The following is a 13,509-nucleotide window of genomic DNA, read 5'->3' as shown; positions in this document are numbered from 1 at the left end:
GCGAAATTAGGGCCTGTCCTAACCTAAGTGTTTAAACTTGACGTAACCTAGCTTAACTATACCTTATAATTTAACCTAACGTAGCATCCAGTTGGGAAGTTGGGAGACGAAAATCACCTTTGAGTACATCAAGACAATCATGTTATGGCTTAAGGAACGTGATAAAAAGTGGGAAATTTTTCAGCAGGCAAAGGTAATTTACCACCCTGAAAATAGTCAGAAAAATACAGAAAACAAACTGGAGGAATATGAACGAATTGGTAAGGTTCTTCCACTGCTTTAAGCGTACAAATACCAAAATGGCAAAAGAAAAAAAAAAAAACCATAGCATAAAAGAAAGCACCATCATAACGATTTGGAAGGACAGGGAGAAGATAAAGATCGTGCGTAGGAAGTGATGCAATCCTGGCAGCTGTGAAGGTTTATATGTTGTCCTGAAACTGACTGAGAAGCTTATAGGGCGTTATGTGGAGCGTCAGAGAAGGCAAACTCTCACTTTTACCCCTTTTTACCATCTTACCCCACGTATTTACCTCCACCTATACGCACCATCAGATAAAACACTGAAAGAGATATAACTGTTGTAATTAAAAACATCAGTGGTATTAAAAATGGCATTAACAAAAACAGAAGTTGGACTGGGTCAACACCACCTCCACTGAGTACCCTTTTGTTGATACGTAGCTCGAAGGTATTTTACTCCCGCCCCCCAACCCCAAAGTTGTTGTCAAAGTTTCGCCTTCTCGTATCATGTGGCCTTCGGGAGAGACGTTAGGCTGTATAGTTAGACTAAAATTTACTGGTCTGGCTGTTTTAGGGAACAAAATGGAGCGAAAATGTTTGCAAACCAGAAAAAAGGTACATGTACTCTTTCATCCATGTGTTCTCCTGAGTTAGCGTTCCGTTTCACATTCTTCGTTCGGTATCGCTCTTCCCAACACATTACTCTTCGTTCGGTATTGCTCATCCCAACACATTTCGAACTGATTGAGCAGTTTAGCCATATGTTTAGTTTATCAGAAATGCGTTGGGAAACGCGATATCAAACGAAAAATGTGAAACTCAACGCTAACTCACGGGAACACATGGATTAATTTTTTCTTGTTAGCACAAATTTCCGTTCTATTTCGTACTCTAAAACTGCCAGACCCATAAATTTTCGTCTAACCATATGGCCTAAGGTCTCTCCTGAAAGCCACATGATATGAGAGAAGGCGAAACTTTGACAACAACATTGGGGTTGGGGGATGGGAGGAAAATACCGGGGAGCTACGTATCAACAATAGGGTACCCATCCCTACTTTTATTTTTGTTAATGCTATTTTTAATACCATTGATGTTTTTAATTACAACAGTTATATCTCTTTCAATGTTTCACCTGATGGTGGTGCACGTGGGGGTAATTTACGTGGGGTTAGGTGGTAAGAAGGGGTAAAAGTGAGAGTTTTGGAAAGTTGCCAGAACACATTGTACCATTATACATGTAAACATATTGTCTGAGTGACGCGGATTTGGGTACCACGGTCCTTGTCCAGTCCCTATTGCCCGCTGTACTCAAGGATTGAGTGTATATATATATATATATATATATATATATATATATATATATATAGTATATATATATATATGTATATACAGTATATACAGTGCTTGTCAGAGGTATCGAGCTCCTGTGGCAGGGTGCGCAATACTTATGGCCAAAAAAGAATCACCCGTTTTTGGTACTAAAAATTGAGCCAGATGTTTGGGGTGCTAGCATGATGTCACGGGAGCCTGAGGCCTTACTGCGCGCTGGTTGGTTCCCGCCTCAGTTGCCTACGGGCTGCGTGAGAGAGAGGAACTCCGCCGTGTCTCCCTCTCTTATTGTACCATATTTTACCAAGTGTCCCGCAGTGTTTTGGCTTTCGCCACTTTGTTATGGCACCTACCCATGAACTATCAAGTGAAATCATATCCCAGATCATTGCTCTAAAGGAGGCAGGCCACCCCACGAAGGAAATTAGTGAATTGGTTGGTGTGGCTCGATCGACAGTGCGTAGGTGGTGCGCCCGTTTTCGAGTGGAAAACAGTGGTGATGTTCCCACAAAGAAACTGCGGTTTGGTAGGCCCAGGAAAACTTCCCCGAGGTCTGTTAATGTTTTAAAACGTGCAGTGGAGTATAATCTTCGTGTGAGTGCAAGGAAAATAAAGGAGAGCAACCCGGAAGTGTGCCCTTGACCACCCCGTTTGGGATACATGGCGTCTGGCAATGGATGGATGGAACCCGGAAGTGTTTGGTGAGGTTTCTGTGCGCACAGTGTCTCAAAGAGTCCATGAATTTACACAAGTCACAGGCCTGTGAGAAAACCTCTTCTTACATGTTACCAGCGACTTCGTAGGCTTGCCTTTGCTAACAAATACCTTAACTGGGGTGAGGACCAATGGTTGTCAGTGTTGTGGTCTAATGAGGCAACGTTTAGTGTTACCTGTAATTGAGAAGCACGGATGTACCGGCGCAAAGGTAGTGACCCGCTTGACCCCCCTTACGTGGAAAGCACAGTTAACCCCTAAACTGCTGGGTAGTTCTGGCTTGACTTGCATGTCTCGCGGGCATATTTGCGCTCCGACAGACTCCCTAATAATATTTGCCAAAAATCAGTTAGTCCTAGAATATTAAAATTACATATGCATATGGCACATACCTTCAGCTTTCTCCTGGGATGTTTGTTGAGCCTTCGTCGAGTACCATAGGACTTTTGGAGACCTTTGAAGCTGGGTAACGAAGTTTCCACTTTACACGTCCTGACAACCCGTAATATGATTACCACAGCCTGATATTATCACTAGAAATACTATTCTATGATTTTCAAATAGTTTGGAATCCATACTCCAAAAAAAAAACACTGTGAAAGCAATGAAAATTACTAGTGCGTATGACCTTCCCACTTGCGCTCGTTCGCCCTTGGTGTTCTGTCATTTATTAATCATAAAAACACTCACACATTATATTTCTATTACTTTATAACAGTTATATATATCTGCAGTCTTTATCCATAAGTTTCCTTCAGTAATAATACTGTAGTTTATTGTCCTGTAGGCATTCAATTTCTCTTTCAGTAAAATACGTAGCATTCACTTTCTTGTCCTGTATACTAGCGTTGAGAGCGAATCTGTCACTTTCACTTTCACAACTCCCAGTATTCATACATGCTAGAGTGAAGCTTTCACTTTCATTACTCCTAGTATATATACTCGTATTCTTATATTACAGGTAACTCGCACGGAACACGATCTCACGGAACGCGCTCGCAATTATACACGGTAAGGGCTGGGATACATATAAGACAACGTAAGATTAAAAAACCATTATGAAAACTACAAATTAACGCAGGAGAGGCCTTTGAAAGATCAAATCCTCGAACGTCACCGCAGCGCGCGGTTTGTTTTTATTACGTGACGATCTAGGCGGGAAATTATTCAGCGAGTGAGACATTCCCGAGTACAGTAGCACAGTATTTGTAAGTTAAATATTTACAGTACTGTACTGTTCTGGTAAGTTTATGTGCAACTTAAAGTACTATTAAATAACGTTAAAGCAAGAAATAAAGTCTTATAACCAGTTTACCTGATAGGCGTCAGAATATTGCCTTTTTTATTTGTTCGTTTTTTCCACAGTGCTGTTCAGTATTTGTAAGTTAAATATTTACTGTTCTCGTATGTACTGTACTTGTAAGCACTTAAATAAAGTTAAAGCATTAAATAAAGCCTTGTAACCAGATAACCCAAATTATATGATTACCCATGATCGGCGTCGGAATATTGCCTTTTTTGTTTGTTCGTTAAACTCTTACTGTACTGCTTTTCTACAGTACTGTATTTGTAAGTTAAATATTTACTGTTCTGGTATGTACTTGTAAGCAATTAAAGCATTAAATAAAGCCTTGTAACCAGTTAACCTGATTTATATGATTACCCATGATCGGCGTCGGAATATTGCCTTTTTTTTGTTTGTTCGTTAAAGACTTATAATAAGAGAAAAATACATTTTTGTCTTGGTATCTTTACCTATTTGCTCAGATTTGCTGTAATGGTTTGCAACTTGTAGAAAACTGTGAAAACTTTCGGGAAGTGAACGAAAATCTGGGACATGACCTTGACTTCATCGTCTCATGTATCATCTGTCAGTTCACCACCGGCTATCGTAATGAGTGGATGTACGATTTTTTCGCTCGTGGCCATGCCTAACCACACATAGTTACACCCATTATCTCGACCCAGACAGAAAATACAACCTTTTTCCTCCCTTGCAAAACACAAACAACCACCCTGTTTACGAGACAGCAATATATATTGCGAAAATAACAAGGTAAAATGATAAAGATGAACGTAAAATAATTGAGAAAGATGAACATGTTATGACGGAAGAAATACGTTTTCCCTGTCTGTAAACGTATTTATTTCTGCTTTGTATCTGTATTCGTAATAATTAGACTTATTGTTAGTTCTGAAACTGCATTACGATTCTATTTTTAGCCATTCTCGTGGTGTGGGAGCTGGAAGTTGTGACACAACTTCCTTATTGCTAATCGGACTGACCCTCCACTTTATTCTCCCGTGGCAGAGTCTAGCCTTGGAGGACGTGCAGTTTTCTCATTTAGGACTGAAAATTCAACTCTTTCGCTCCCTTTTCCAAGCATGGGCACAACGATATCGTAAAAAATAACTCGAAACTACCATAAACATATATCAAAAAGGTGAAAATGTATTCATAACATTTTTTTTTTCCAGCCATTCCTAACAGATTATGTACTGAAATCATTCGATATCACAGTACTGCATTTCTAAGTTAAATATGTACTGTTCTGGTATGTACTTGTAAGTTAAAGCACTGGTACCAGTTAACCTAATTTATTACCTATGATCGGCGTCGGAATGTTTCCTTGTGTTTACGTACAGTATTTGTGTGTTGAAGTTTTGCTCAGGAGTACTGTATTTGTGAGTTATAACATTAAATAAACCTTCTAACCACTTAAAGTGCTTTCTAGTGACAGATAACAGCAAAACAACACATTTGGGGGGTCTAGGGAGCAAAATACGGAGTAGTTTAAATATATGCGATTTCGCACCTAACACGGCACGGTAGGAACGAAACCCTTGTGTTCCGTGCGAGTTACCTGTACTACTCATTTACATTTCTATTTACATTCTCTTTTATTTATGTTATTTACATTTCTATTTTATTTACACTGTGTTATGCACTGTCACTTGCAGTAACTTATAAATCTATTTTCCACTGTTCACTTATTTTTACATTCATTGCTTTCACTTGCTGTTTACACATTATTTACATTTCCACTTGCACTGTTTTACTCACCAGAAAGATCGTGGTCACTGTCCATCATTTTCATTGATAAATTAACCAGTTCACGTTCCACAGCAGTCACTTAGCCCTTTACCCCTTTCCACACGAGGTTTAGTAGGGGTAGAGGTCACAGGGCCCTTTGTATGGGGCTAAAAAGCGGCGGAATTGTACAGGCGCGAATCTGACGTGGTTTCACCTTGAAAGACAACAGTAAACTGAATACAGTGTGGTGGCCTAGGGGGAGTGCAATGCTGCCAATGTCAGCGTGGTGACAGCTACTAATATATACGCTATGAAATGATTGGCAGGAAATCTAGACAATACATAATACGTTAGGTAGTTCCAGTTGAATGTAAATATCACTTAGGCGTCTCCCTTCCTTTCTTATGTATATTTTTATTACGAGAATAGATTATACGGCATATTTCAAGTGGAAATAAACAGCGAAAATTAGCGAATGAGTGCACTTGAGGTGTTGTCAGGTGATAATTAACCAATTCCAGGTGTATGGCACTATCACTTACTTTAGGTCTTTTTTGTATATATCATTTTGTATAAGAATAGGGCATAGGGCTTATTTCAATGGATGAAATCAGTGGAAAATTCCAGGGATGATTTACTTAGCGCAGCACTGCCGGGCAGGCAAGAGGAGAGGGTAATGGAGGGGAGGTAGGCAGGGGAGTCAAGAACGGGGAGAAATGGCTACAATGGATGGGAGTACAGATGAGATTAGGAGTGCTGACTAGTGTTGGACATTGGCAGTACTGACAGATGATACAAGCCACCACTTGAAAGCCCGGGTGAATTCAAAATAACACAGAATCACAAAAGTGACGCCCCGCGGTATGATCCCTTGCTCCCAAGCGTCACGAAAGTGACGCCCCACGGTTAAGGGGTTAAACACCCTGATTCACTCATGATATAGGCTTGTTTCTGTGACAGAGATTTGGGGAAGCTTGTTGAGCTTCCCAAGAACTGGAGAGTGAATCAGGACGTTTATCTGGAGCTTCTTTGTGATCATTTACCTGAGTCCTTCAAGCTCACAGGTGCACGAGTGTTTCAGCATAACAGTGCACCTGCTCATAAAGCCAAATCGGTCACCAATTGGCTTCGTGACTGCGAGGTATCATTCATGAAAGACTGGCCAGGCAATAGCCCAGACCTCAGCCCGATAGAAAACCTCTGGTACCTCGTAAAGGAGAATCTCCAAGGGAAGGATGTGAGCTCTCTGCCTAAGCTGGAAGCAGCCATTCTTGACTCTTGGGACAAAATACCCCTCCAGCACCTCAGGAACCTCGCCCTTTCACTTCCAAGATGTCTCAGGTCCATGAAGAAGCGTAAAGGATACCCTACGAAGCACTAAAGGTAAATAAAATGCATTATTTATATGATTTTTCAGTGTTGAAAGGTTTGTTTCATAGGAGGGATGCAGGGCGCTCGATACTTCTGACGAGCACTGTATATACCATATATATATATATATATATATATATACACTCATCCCTTGGCTATCACGCCCAATTGGTCCCGCTAGAGCTGCGCTATAGCCGAAAGCGTGATAGCCGTACTGAAGAACTTAAGGTAATAATTCTAACTGGTGCCATTACCTCAATATTTACCCCTATGATGCCCTTTTTGTACCACATATTAACATATAATAGTCTAAAAATGAGCATGCAAATTAGAAACAAACCAAGATTAATAAAAAAGAGCTTAATATCCCTATTTATTCACCTTTTGGGGGATGTTGAGTGGCTTGGGTGGGATAGAGGGGTTACAAGGCTCGGTTGGAGTCTACTGACCACCTCTTCGACGTTCTATCTCATCAAGGAAATTCTCAACAAACCCATGAAATTCCTCCTCCTCCTCATCATCATCAAAGTCCAGGAGGGCAAGTGCTGGCTGACGGTCCTGGTTTGAAGGTCCTGGTTGTGGGTCCGGTTGTGCCTGTGTCCGACGGCGTAGGAAGTCGGTTATTTGCCGTTGCTGTAGAGAGTTGATGTGAGCATGGTATTGCTCTTTGTATCCTGCCAGTGCCTGAGTAATTAAGGAACACCTTGCCTCACTGTTAATGGTGGAATCTTGTTCAAGCAGGTGTCGTAGCTGGCCACCTAAGTCAATGACCTTTTTTATATCGTTTATGCACAGTCCCTCGATATGCTGCACATCACCGCCACCTTCCTCCTCCTCCTCCTCTCCTGCACTGTCCTCATCTCGTGTCATTTCCTCATCCACGATATCAGCAGCAGAAACTGGGGCTGGTCGTATCATTTCACGAATATCTTCGTCAGTTGTATCCCCAAAACCAGCTCCAGGAATCTGCCGTACCTCCTCAGCAGCTGCCTCAACCTTTGCCTGAACCGACTGAGGCTCACCACGTGCAGACCCGCGACGGTGCTCAGGTAAACCCTCCAAAAGATTCCACCAAGCATGACGAATTGTTGCCTGGGTTACGTTATCTCAACACTGAACCATCAGATTAACAGCCTGCTTGACACTGAACCGCTTCCAATAGTTTATAACCCTCTGCTCAGCATCGGTGTCTCCATGCAATTGATCATCCTCATTTTCATCCTCACTGTTGTTGACCAGTTGCTGGATTAACTGTGTCCTCAGTTGCTTCCCTCATCATTCTAAACTGACACCTGGAGTATGCAGCCTTCAGGACTGAAATAACTTCTTGGTCGAGGGGCTGGATCAGTGAGGTGGTATTGGGTGGGAGGAATTCCACTTTAATATTGGGGTGTGCGGTCCTCAGAAGGGGTGAGTGTCCAGGGGCATTATCCATCACCAGCAGAATGTTAAACCTGATGTTATTTTTCTTGCAATGCTCCTCAACTTGCGGGATAAATGCCTCCTTCAGCCAATCCAGGGACAGTTTGGCAGACATGTACCCCTTCTTTGAAGTCATCCATGTCACGTTAAGCTTCTTCATGTTATAACCTTTATAGGCCTTGAGTCTTTTCGCTTTGTGCAGAACCGTCGGCTTCAGGCGACACGTCCCAGAGGCGTTCATGGCCAGAACCAAGGTGAATCGTTCCTTGAGTGCTTTCCTCCCGTGTATTTTCGCTGACTTGGTGGTGATGAACGTCCTCCGTGGCAAAGTTTTCCAATAGAAATTGGTTTCATCCATGTTATAAATTTGTTCTGGTGTATACTGGCCCTCCTCAATTAAGTTCTTAATAGTTTCTGGGTATTCACGTGCAGCTGCATTGTCGGCACTTGCCGCTTCACCAGATATTTTCACACTTTTAAATTTGTGCCTTGCCATAAACTTGTCCACCCAACCTTTTGAAGCCATAAAAACTGGAGGTTGTCTCATGTCTAACTTCTTAGTGAGGTTCACATAAATTTCCTTGGCAGTGTTCATGATTTCACATGTGTCCACAGCAATATTTCTCCTTGCCTGTCGATCTATATATCTCCCAAGCAATTGCTCGGTCTTGAGGAGCAACTGATTTCTGCTATGTAGGGCATGGGAAGCAGCTTGTGATGGTGCAAGACTCATATGTTTTATGATGTGATCACGATTCTTATGTTTTATGATGTGATCACGATTCTTATAAATACCCCTCACAGTTGATTCATTGATGTTATATTTCTTCCCCACACTTCTCTTGGTCTCACCATTATCGAGAAGTTTCACTATTTCCAGTTTATCTGCATAGCTTAGGTTCTTCCTCTTCTTTATTTCCCTGCCAGGTGCTGCAGCATTACGTTGGGCGATGGTAGGGGGATGGGGAGGGGGTACGTTGGCCATGGCTGTATCACAAAAAAGGTTATTGTTCTTGCTATCATTGCTTGTGGTCTGAGGGCAAATCCTTGAATGGTTTGGCGGGTGGGAGACTCGGTCGGGCGGCCAATCAGCGCTCGGCTGGCGCTGACGTCACACGACCAATCATGGCGTGAATCACGCTGGCTGGGCGGAGCACCAGAGCCCGGCCTTTTTGAAATTTTCGAACATTTCTGGTGCGCGATAGCAAGCATTTAGTGCGTGATGTAGGTATTTGGGTGGTTTTTTATATAGGCATGATAGCGAGATACGCTATAGCAGAACTTGTGATAGCAGAGGGTTGAGTGTATACTGTATATATATATATATATATATATATATATATATATTATATATATATATTTATATATTTAAATATATATACAGCCATACCTCAACGTACGAACGTAATTGGTTCTAAGAGGCTGTTCGCAAGTCGATTTTGTTCGCAAAATGAAAATCCCTTACAGTACTACATGTACAACATAGACACTGTACTGTTCATTGATCTCTTGGTAGGGTTTTAAATGTTCATAAGCAGTTTATATTGTATTATGAAGTATAAATGCAAAAATTAACATAAGCGATGCACAAGAAAAGCATACAGTATGAAACACAACTCTGTTCCTGCTATTGTCTGATACCTATTTAGAACGGATGCAAAATGATGGAACATTTGCCACCAGTGAAGATGTGGATATGGCAAGCATTTCATTTTGTTTCATTAGTTGTTAATATACATTGGACATAAGCAATAACAGAGTTATTTTATAAACATTCCTGTAGCTCACCTGAGGGCAGACACAGCAGGATTTCCAGGAAGTTAGAAGAGGCAGGTGGAGGAGTGGAGTTAGTTGGAAGATGCGGGTGAGGAGAGAGCAGTAGGCGAGTTGGGATTTTCGGGAGAAGCAGATTGAACAGATGTGGCTGAAGGCTCAGCAAGGGAAGTTGAAGGCTCAACATGGGAGGCTTAAGGCTTAGCATAGGAGGTTGAAGGCTCAGCATAGGAGGTTGAAGGCTCAGCATAGGAGGCTGAAGGCTCAGCATGAAGGCTGTGGTTTGTCTAATTTCGTTTCCACCCTTGAGAAAAACCTCATGATTGATAACTGGGAAGCCTTCTTCTTATTCTCGTCAAGGATGAGACGATAGCAGGCCAGGGCATCATGCACAGCAGCATATACTGCCATTTATCAGCCATATTAAATGGAGTGAAAGTACTAAAAGCACAGTGAGTGGCAATTCTCTCTCCTACATGTGAACAAAACAAAACCAATAATGGTGGATTAGCCCCCTAGCACCCACACCGCTGCATAGCAACCTGCCTCGCAACAACTGTCATCCGACACATTCAAAAGCAGGTGCAACGGGCCACTACAAACTAAATTAGTTTTTCGTGGTTACTTTCGTACTTGTGATACTTTTGTTATTTTTTTCGTGTTCGCATCTTTGAAATGCTCAGATCTTGAATGCTCGTGAGTTGAGGTACGTCTATATAGATACAGCAAGCTTGCCCCCAATGTGTGGGATTCGTTCCTAACGTGGTGCGTTCGACGCGAAACCGCGTAAGTTTTAACTACGCCTTATTTTGCTCCCTAGATCCCCTAAACATGGTCTTTTGCTGTTATCTGCCATTGGTAATCAATATGAAGCACTTTAAGTGGTTAGAAGGTTTATTTAATGTTATGACTTACAAATGCAGTACTGCACAGCAAAACGTCAACATACAAATACCTAAACACAAGGCAACATTCCGATGCCAAAACCAATCGGCGTCGGAATGTTGCCTTGTGTTTACGTATTTGTATGTTGAAGTTTTGCTGTGCAGTACTGTATTTGTAAGTCATAACATTAAATAAACCTTCTAACCACTTAAAGTGCTTCATATTGATTACCAATGGCAGATAACAGCAAAATACCAGGTTTAGGGGACCTAGGGAGCAAAATGGTTTCAGGACTATTTGCTATCAAGCCATTTCGCTGTCACAACAATAACTAGACAACATAGACTTTAATGGATCCCCCTGAAATATGTTTTTTAAAGTATTGATTAATTAATAATAAGTATATTTAAAAAAGTATTGATTAATTAATATAAGTATACTTATAGAATGACGGGGAATCATCCAGGGTGCGAATTGTCCTGACGAGGAATCGTCCATGTTTTGAAGGGGAATTAACATGATGGCGAATTGTCTTGAAACCCACCGATCGTGGGTAATCATATAAATCAGGTTAACTGGTTACAAGGCTTTATTTAATGCTTTAACTTTCTTTAAGTGCTTTAACTTACAAGTGCATACCAGAATAGTAAATATTTAACTTACCAATACAGTACTGTGGAAAAGCAGTACAGCAAATATTTAACAAACAAATAAAAAAGGTAAAATTCCAATGCCTATCAGATAAACTGGTTATAAGACTTTAGTTCTTGCTTGAACATTATTTAATAGTACTGTACTTTAACTTGCACATAAACTTACCAGAACAGTACTGTAAATATTTAACTTATAAATACAGTACTGTGGAAAAGCAGTACAGCAAATCACATCACGTGATCAAAAGAAACTGTGCGTGCTGAGCTGATGTTTGAGGATTTGGCCTTTCAAAGGTCTCTCTTGCGTAAATTTATAGTTTTTGTAATGGTTCTTTAATCTTACGTTGTCTTATACGTATTCCAGCACTAACCACGTATAATTGCGAGCACTTTCGGTGAGAATGCATTCGGGGCGAGTTTACTGTATATATATATATATATATATATATATATATATATATATATATATATACTGTATATATATATAGAGAGAGAGAGAGAGAGAGATCTTTAGTGGAAAAGTTTTTAGATAAGGGAAAGAAGTTGTATGCGGCTTTCATGGATTTGGAGAAAGCATATGACAGGGTGGATAGACAAGGATTGTGGAAAGTATTAAGAATATATGGAGTAGATGGAAATTTGTTGAATGCTGTGAAGAGTATGTATGATGGTGCTAAGGCTGCAGTGCGTGTGGATGGTGAACTATGTGAATTTTTCTCTTTGGAGGTTGGGTTGAAACAGGGATGTGTCTTGTCTCCATGGTTGTTCAATCTGTACATGGATGGGGTAATAAAAGAGGTACAAGGTAGGGTAGTGGATGTTGGAGTGGCCCTGGTGAGAGAGGATAGTGTTTGGAAACTTCCTGTACTGTTGTTTGCAGATGATACTGTGTTGTTGAGTGAAGACGAAGGGGAGATGCAAGGCTTGGTGGATGAGTTTGGGAGAGTGTGCAAGAAACGGAATCTAAAGGTGAATGTAGGGAAGAGTAAAGTGATGGTCTTTGAGAGAGGTGAAGTCAGTGAATGTACAGCGAGGTTGGATGGTGAGGAATTGGAAAATGTGAGTATGTTTAAGTAGTTGGGTAGTGTGATGAGTATGGATGGAGGTTTGGAGGGTGAAGTGCTTGAAGGGATACAGCAGGGAAGAAAGGTTGCTGGTTCTTTGAAAGCAGTGATAAGAAACAGGGAAGTGAGCATGGAAGTGAAAAAGTTACTACATGACAGTATTGTGATACCAACTCTAATGTATGGAAGTGAAGCTTGGACATTGTTGGAAGGACACCAGTCAGCGTGAGAGCAGTGGAAATGAGTTATTTAAGAGGAGCCTGTGGAGTCACATGGAGAGACAGGCTGACGAATGAGGATATAAAGGAGCGTTGTGGTGTGGATGTGGATGTGATAGGAAGTGTTATGAGGAACACACTGAGGTGGTTTGGGCATGTGGAGAGGATGGAGGGTGAAAGACTGACAAAGACAGTGTATGTGAGTGAGATGGAGGGGGGAAGAGGGAGGGGGAGGCCGAGGATGAGATGGAGGGATGGGGTGGAGGTATATGAGAGAGGGGGGTGTGAGTTGTGAGCAGGGCAGTGAAATGGCAGGGGACAGGACGACGTGGAGGCGATTTGTTTGTGGCCACCCGAAACGGGATTGAGGCGTTTGGCAATAGATAGATAGATAGATATATATTTTTATGTGTCCGACTCTGGGCACAGGCTTCACAGCCTGCTATCAAGGCCCAGCAGTCCTCCTACAAACCATACACCTCTACATGTCACCGCTTCGGCGCTAACACCCACTGTCCATATTGAATACATGCTAGGGCTGTGTTATACAGTACTGGTTTACTGGTATTAGTGGGGGTATTTTTATGACATGTTGGTGGGACTTCTGATGGATCAGTAAAGCCTGATTTAATGAAATTCAAATCCTTAAACTGTTCCCTGCCCCAGCCGGGATTTGAACTTGGGTCTGTTAGGACTGCAAGCTACCTCTCTACCGATTGAGCCACTGCCTTCCCCTAAATATGTATATGTATATATACAGTATATATATATATATATATATATATATATATATATATATA

General features: G+C 41.4%; 1 protein-coding gene across 1 annotated transcript in view; it reads left to right on the top strand.

Moving 5' to 3' along the window:
- The window catches only part of LOC145414620 (uncharacterized), a 784,070-nt gene that overhangs the window by 348,347 nt on the left and 422,214 nt on the right, over positions 1-13,509 (top strand). The gene's annotated exons all lie outside the window — the stretch shown is intronic.

This window comes from Coenobita brevimanus, chromosome 100 (genome assembly GCF_032717465.1).
Source record: "Coenobita brevimanus isolate Jiangsu-jjx chromosome 100, ASM3271746v2, whole genome shotgun sequence".
Classification (NCBI taxonomy): domain Eukaryota; kingdom Metazoa; phylum Arthropoda; class Malacostraca; order Decapoda; family Coenobitidae; genus Coenobita; species Coenobita brevimanus.
Note: the sequence above shows the minus strand (reverse complement) of the source record. Positions and strands in the feature narration are given on the sequence as shown.